This window comes from Cornus florida, unplaced genomic scaffold, assembly GCF_030987335.1.
Source record: "Cornus florida cultivar Cherokee Brave unplaced genomic scaffold, ASM3098733v1 CherokeeBrave_3.0.0_Hap2_Chr08, whole genome shotgun sequence".
In the NCBI taxonomy this organism is placed as follows: domain Eukaryota; kingdom Viridiplantae; phylum Streptophyta; class Magnoliopsida; order Cornales; family Cornaceae; genus Cornus; species Cornus florida.
The window spans coordinates 31704163-31712833 of NW_026775578.1; positions in this window are offsets into that span (position 1 = coordinate 31704163).

The window sequence follows — 8671 nt, forward strand, 5'->3', positions numbered from 1 at the left end:
AAATGGTTCTGTCACTTTAGGGTCATAAAGAATTAGGGTTGAAAAAAAGAGAAATTTAATTGATATTTTACAAAGTGACAGAGAAGTTTGAATTTGCACTAGTCAAACTGATGCTTAAAAGTAGACCTGTCAATGGATCGGATTCTAATCCGAATCCGATCCGATTAAGTCGGATATGGATTGAACAAAAAATCCGATAATCCATTTATGATCCGAATCCGATAACCCGTTAGCTTAACAAATCGGATTTGGATTTTACCGAACCGATCCGATAATAATCCGATCTGAATTAAAATTTTATATATATATATATATATATAAGAGTCCAGCCCAAAACCCATCTCCAAACCCACTTCTTAACCCACTTCTTATTCCCAAGCCCAAGCCCATTCTTCTTTTAATATCTAAACCCTAACCATATCACACAACAACATTCTGTTCTCTCACTACCCTTGCCGCAAAACAACCTCCCCACTCCCACGTAGCAGAGCTGAGAAACGAACTCATCGATCGGCAACTGCTGCAAAATATTACTACTTTCAGGTAAGTGTTCTTCCTTTCTCTCTCGTCTGATCTCACTTCTCTCCTCTTCATATTATTTTATTTTGAAAGTTAAAAAAGGAGAGGTATTTTGAAATACCTCAAAGTAACCTGGGGGTCTAAATTTTCCCTTCTATGTGTACCAGTTTCGAGTCTTGCCTGTGGTTTAATAGTTAAGCCCCAAACCAAAAGGCTACAAGCAATAGATCAGTGCGTACTGGTGTGAGATTTAACATTGAAATTGATATCCAAACCGAGCTCTTTCAAGTTAACTCTATCTAAATCATTATATATATATATATTATATGTTGAATTACACCAATTCGTATTTGTGATGTTGAAATTTCCTACTATATTACCTGTATTGTTTACGAATCGACAAATCGAACTTGATAGACATTATTCAGTTTTTTTGGTTTTTATGTTTACAAGATGCCCTAATTTGTTGTTTGTTTGTTGATTTGTGCAAATTACATTATCGGATCGGACTATCGGATCGGACATCCGATAATCAAACAAATCGGATACGGATCGACTCAGTCTAAATCCGTCGGATTATCGGACCGGACCGGATCACTCATTATGCTTATCGGATTCGGATCGGATTGAACATGATCCGGTCCAAATCCGATCCGTTGATAGGTCTACTTAAAAGTCGAAAAAAAAAACTGATGCTTAAATGTTTGATAATTGAACAATGTAACGGCTCTAAAAATAGTAAAATTTAAGAACAAAGCCCAAAGAGTAAGAGAGATCTTCTCTATATAAGTATCTTACAATAAAAGAAATAATTCTGGGTAAAAAAAAAAATAGAAGATCAAGAAAGTCAAAGAGAATATGGTAACAAATTAGTCTAAAATATGGAAATTATATACTGTATTATGAACCAGCATTTTTTACTTTAAAAAAATGTAAAGGTTTGCTTGGTTTATAATTCTGAAAATAATTCTTGAGAAATAAGAAAATAAAAAACTGTCCAATTTGAAAATAGAAAATAAAAAATGTAGGGGCTTGCTTGAGTTGCCGAGTGACATGTTATGTTCAATAGTATTTCAATAAAATATATATATATATATATATATATATATAATCCATAAAGGCTTAAGCGCACAATAACTTAAAATAAATTTACTGATATAAATTTACTGAAATTATTGAAATACATAAAAGATAACTGATATAAATGACTTAAAATAAGTAATAAATTGACTGAAATTAACTGATATAAATGAAAGATAACTGATATTAATGAAAGATAATTACAACAGAATATAATGACTGAATATAACTTACAAACTGATATATTACTGGTAGATGGTTGTATACAGTATACTGGAGATGTAATACAACGAAGATAGAAAATATGAATATTACAAATGAAGACTGATATTATGAAAACTGAAGCTTAAGTTCCCTCTGAATGAAGCCTGCTTATCCGATGGACTGGCTTCTCTCTTTATAGCTGGGTTCCTGCACTGCTGGAGGACTGTTAGAGACATCTTTTCGAAATTTGCGGCGCAACTTTGGCTTTCAAAAATGCTTCTGACTTTTCTGACTGAGGTTTACTGTAGATGTTACAGTTCCTGTCCTTTTGCGTTGACAGCCACGGCACTGTAGATGAAAAGTGTTTTTATTGGGTGACTGTAGAAATAGTGATTTGCCGACAGTACTGTAGCAAATAGTAATGTTGACTTGGTACTGTAGCAAATAGTAACTCTGACCAAATAGTGATTTTGACTTTTTCTGGCCTAGAATTCAAATGGATTCTGGGCATCCTGAAGATCATAATAAAGATCTTGTGGGTGACTTGACTCAGTAGCAGAGGAAACATCATCTGTTTTTTCTTCATCTTGGGATAGTTCTTGGATGCAATCCGTCAGTGTGGCTGCCATCATTTTGAGTTTCTCAATTTCTGACTTGGGAGTATGCTTCCGAGACTTGGTAGATGTAATAGTGTTTGTAGGAGAAGACTGTTTTTGTTGAATGGCTTGTTTTGGTGGTGGAGTGACTTGTCTTGAGGTTTGCTTTGGGTAATCATCTTCAACATACCCAATAATTCTGTCAATTTTGAAAATGTCCCACCATTTAACATAGTGGCGACGGATGATCATGTTGTCCTGGATATCGTATTGCCATTTGAATATCCATGGGACCTTATACTTGCAGCAAAATAACAAGAAGACTGGGAATTGTGAACTGTGTTTGTTAACTTTATGAACTGTATGGAAGTATTTGACTTGATCTGCAAGGGAAAGTGGCAAGATTTCTGGAATGGGGCCATGATGAGACCACCAATGCAAAAACCAGGTAGGGAGTTGACTTTTGAAATGACTATCAAAATTGAGAAACCAGGAATGAATATATGACTCATTTTCGTATAGGAATATGGAGGACCAGGCTGATACATAATCATAATATGTAAACTAAATATTATGATTAGGCAGTGGTTGGGGTAAGTAGGATGACTGCCCCATTCTTCCATGGAGATAATCCGTCGGATATATAGGGAGTGGTAAATGACTTTGGAAGAATCATTGCGATCATAAGTTGTCTTAATGGTGATGGACTCTGTATGGTACAGAATATCTTTATAAAACCCAAGAGTTTTATGAGGATGATTTGGGGGCATAGTGAAGGTTACTTGGAAAATAAGAGCGAGCTAATTCTATAAGGTCCTTAATGTGACTAAGGTGTGGCTCGATGTGGAATAGAACAACAGGTGTTTTTTTTCATAATATGGACTTGATGGCTTTCTAGTAGATGATTTTTGGACTTGGGACTAGATTTGAACTTGTGTTTGGACTTAGAAGGGGTCTAGTGCTGGATTGACCAGACCTGACTTAAAGGTTGATTGGGAGGCAAGTGGCTGGAACCGGTTGACCACTACCAGGGCAGAAGAGGATTGTGACTGTGATCGGGTAACTAGAGCTTTGCCTGAGCAAATATCAAAAGGTTTAACTGGTTGAGGCCTCTGGGAGGCTGTCGGTCTGCCATCAGATTTTTGCAAGAATTCTCTGGTGAGAAAATATGGAATGGAATTATTACTGCCTTTAATATATTCTATATCAAAATCAAATATACTTAAGATGGCTTGCCACCAGGCAAAAATTTGTTTAGAAGCAATATTTTCAACATCCTTTTCTAAAACATATTTTGCACTTTGACAATCAACTCGAACTAAAAACTTTTGATTTAAAATATCATCGTGAAATTTACTAATACATAAAACAATAGAAAAAATTTCTTTTTTAATAGTACTGTAATTACTTTGTGCTTTTGTCCAAACACCAGAATGGAATCGAACCAATTGTTCAGGTGCATTTGGACTGACCCGCTGTTTGAGGATGCCACCATAACCAATGTCTGAGGTATCAGTTTCAATGATTTTGAAAGAATCAGTAGTTGGAATGCCAAGACAAGGCAATGACTTGACATATTGCTTAATAGATTTGACTATACTAGTATAGACAGAAGTCCATGGAAGAGGATTACTTTGAAGACGATCAAAGAGTGGTTTACATTGCTTATGAAAGATCTTTGTAGAAATTAGCAATGTAATTGAGAGATCCTAAGAACCTCTGGAGTTGTGACTTATCAAGAATTTCATCAGGGAATTTATCGGCAAATTGGATTGATTGGTCAATAGGACGGATTTGGCCTTGATGAATGTGATAACCTAAAAAGCGGATTTTGGTTTGGAATAACTTGATTTTTGAAGCAGAGACTACAAGACCATTTTTTTTGGATAACAGCAAGAAACGTTTTTAAATGTTTCCAGTGTTCATCAATTGACTTTGAAAAGAGTAGAAAGTCATTAATATAAACAATGAAAAAATGACTATAAGGATTAAAAATATCATTCATGATATTTGAAATTCACAGGGGCATTTTTTAATCCAAAGGGCATGACTTTCCACACATAATGACCAAAGGGAGTGGTGAAAGCAGTTTTATACCTATCTTTTTTTCTCAAACGAATTTGCCAAAATCCTGACTTCATATTAAATTTAGAGAAAATGACTGCCTGACTTAGGCGGCTAATAAGGTCCTTCTTATTGGGAATAGGATACCTGATCCATTCTAAAACCTTATTAAGGGGCTTGAAGTTTATAACTAGACGAGGAACTCCTCCTCTATTTCAGAATTTTTTTGAACATAGAAAGCTGGGCATGACCAGGGTGACTTGCTTTTTCTAATGATCTTTTTATGTAAAAGATCATAAATTTCTTTCTTGCAAAATTCCATAACTTCAGGACTCATTTGGATTAGTATTGCTTTAGTGGGAATGTGTCTTCTCCTAAAGCCTTTAATGTAAGGTAACCTAACCGAATGTCGTTTTCTATGCTAAAAGGCAATTGGAAGATCAGAACAAACTTGGTTTTTAGTTTGTCGTTCGAAATCTTGAATTTTTTGTTGAAGCACTAGATCAGCTAACTGATCATCAATGCGTTTATAATTAACTTCTTCTTTTAAAAATTCCAACTGTTGAGTTTTACTTTGAAGTAGGTTTACTGATTTGGAAACAGAGGAATCAATTATTGATTTTAATTCTTTCATAGAAGGGGGGCTTAGGAATTTAAACTGGACTTCTTGTCCAAAAGGACGAGTGACTAATCCTTCATTATTAGGAATGAATGGATAAAGGAGGTAGATAAATGGAACTCCTAGGATTAACTTATCAATCATATTTTTTACCAAAACAAAGGATGTCTTGAAACATACATTGTTTTGACAAATATGAGCTTTAGATAACTTGTATTTTATATCCATTTTACTTCCATTAGCTGAGCTTAGCCTTTCAGAGGTTTTCTCATAGTATTTGGTTGGTATGAGACCTTCCTGAATGCAATTAAGATCAGCTCCCGTATCAATCAAAGCAATGACTTCAAGTTTGAAATCTTTGTTGATGATAAGGGTAACTTTAGCATACCATTTCTGGAATGATATGCGATTAAAAGTTTGGAGTTTTTTAGAGGATTCTGAATGTATTGAATATTCAGAGCCTTCTTCATCAGATGATTCTTTTCCCTTGAAGGAAAACGCAGGGTTTGTGTTTAACTCCTTTATATCATTTTTTATGACTTGGTTTTCTAACTTGAGATTTTTAATTTCAGTTTTGATTATGTTAATTTCTCCCTGAAGGTCCTAAATGGTGACTTCGTTAGGCTGGTTATTAAACCTTTCTAATGTTTTATATTGGCTAAAATTGGGTTTACTAACCGTTGGGGGTTCAGTTTCTGAGTTACCGAATAATACCTTAAGTTTTTTAAGATATAAGGTTTTTAACTCAGGGTCATCTACTTTGCTGATTAAATCAATAAGTAGATGCTCCTATTCATCAGTTTTTGTGAGAACATTAAGTGACTTATTAGGATTGCAGCAATTATCTTTACATCCCAATGTAATGTTGGGAGAACTAAGAGAATTATCAGATGACTGGAAAGAAGAACTGACTTCTGGGTCACTACTACTATCATCAGTGTCTCTTAACTGGAGTATTTGGTAGATAGAGTCTTTAATTTCATCAGAAATGTTTAACTGATTGATCTTCTTTTTCGCATAACAATTTTTTGCAAAGTGACCTAGTCGACCACATTTGTAACATTTAATTTTGCTAACATCTTTGGTATCTTTGTTATCTTTTTTTCTAGAAGTATTTTTACTAAATTTCTTTTTAGGTCTAGACTTTTCTCTAGAATAGTATTCATTTTTGGGGAATACGGATTTTCTATTCTTGTAATTTCTACGATAACCTTTGTAATTCCCTTAATTTCAAAAGGATAGTCCTGCAATTTAATTTATTATTTAAGTTGCATTTTTAATTGTTTATGTGCACATTTATTGGTTTTAATAGGTTAATTGCTTGATATTTTAATTGATTGGATTTACACTGTTTTCCTTGTGTTTAATTATGTAATTGTTTTATTTAATTAGTATTTGTTTTTATTTAATTAGTGTTTTAACTGGTTAAATGTGTATTTGATTTAATTGTTTTGTTTAGTGAACATTATTGTTTCCTGCAATTGAATTAATCGTAATATGGTTTAGTTAAGTTTTAATTAATTTATTAGACCAGTTTAATTGTGAATTACATTAGTGGGATTTCCTTAGGATTTCTGTATTGACTTAGCCGACTTAGTCTCTGTATTATATCACACTTAGGGTTAGGTTTATGGGTGGCTTATAAATACATTTTTAGGGGTCTGCCTAGGGTTTTAGAACCATATACACGATATAGTAAAGGCAAAGAGAAGGTTGGAGAAGTCTGGGAAGAAACAGAAAGGGCAAACAGGGATTTCACCGGAGAGTTAAGGAAGTCGTCGGTGTAAGACAAGTTCTAATCCTAACTCTATTCCATTGACTCGTATTCTTTGCATGCCTAATGCAACTCCAGGAATGTATAAGGATTAAAAGTAAACTGGTTTTCATGTCTCTGTTATTTAAACTGAACATAGCCATGAGTTGTACTGCTTGTTTATAATTTTTTCTTTATGTAACTCGTAAAGTAATTCACGTAACTGGATGTATATTTCATGTAAATTGCTATATAAAGAGTTGAGTTAGTCTGTAACACACTAGAAAGTATTAATGTTAAACTGGTTGGCATGTTTAGGATCGTTTGCAACTATATACGTTTGCATGTTTTGTATTGGCTTGTTTTACTTCTTTCTTGAATTTTCCTGTTCTAATTAGAGTGGATTTAGGATTAAAGGTTTTAAAATATCTGGGGCATTGGAAACTTAATTTTAATCAGTAGAAACCATTTAAGTTGAGGACTGATAAAGCTGGACGTCACCGGAGAAGACACCGTTGAAGGAAACTAGCAAATAAGAGGAGAAGGGGAAGGAGGCGGCTCCATGGAATCATGGAGCGGACTCTAAGTGTCTTGGAGGTGGCTCCAACTAGTTTAGAGCCAGCTCCATCTTGGTTGGAGGCGACTCCAACATGTTTGGAGCAGGCTCTTTTCAATTCTTTAGTTTTCTGGGTTTTTGGGCGACTGTTTAGGCTGTGGTGCTCGGATTTTGGGATTTTTAAGTTCTGGTAGGAGCTGTATTGAGGTGTTTTGAGATGATCTATGTAATACCCCTAATTTTAAAAGGATAATCTCGGTATTTATTTATTTGTTTTAATTGTATTTTTTAATTATTTAATTAATTATTTGACTAATTGCTTATGTGTTTAATTGAATTAGGTATTACTTGATTATTTGATTATGTGTCTATGTATTATTTGTATTTGTCTATGTGTTAATTGTTTAATTAGATTATGTGCTTAAATGGTGTTTTGATTAATTGTAAATTAAATGTTTTCTTTTCTTTTATTATTTTATTTTATTTTTCTTTTATGGTTATGGTTATGGTTATGGTTAGTAGTAATGGGTCAACTAATTGGGTCCCATGGACTACTTGGATAGGAGGTTGGATGTGTATGGATTATTACCCATGGATAATGTATGTATATATATAGATATATATTATATACATATATAAAAAGGAAAGTAATTTATTAATTATTTTTATGGTAACTTGGGTAGTAATATTTAATCTAATGTATATGTTTTATATTTAAATAATAAAAATATACATAGATTTGATACGTGTTATGTTTTAAGTTACTTTATAATATTATGGTAACTTAAGTATTATTGGATAATCCATTAATAAATAATGGAATGTGTATAATTTATTTATTTAATAAACATATACATAAATTATATACGTAACATATTTTACTTACCTTTTTAATATATATATAAAAGAGAAAGTAATTTATTAATTACTTTTATGGTAATTTGGGTAGTAATATTTAATCTGATGTATATGTTTATTTAAATAATAAAAATATGCATAGATTTGATACGTGTTATGTTTTAAGTTACTTTATAATATTATGGTAACTTAAATATTATTGGATAATCCATTAATAAATAATGGAATGTGTATAATTTATTTATTTAATAAACATATACATAAATTATATACGTAACATATTTTGCTAACCTTTTTAATATTTTTATTTTCATTTTTTTTTAGTTGACTTGGATTGGGAAAAGGGTTAGGGTTATTTTATTTAGCCTATAAATATATAGCTATAGGTTGTAAAAGGGGGTTAGAAATATTCACGTGATATA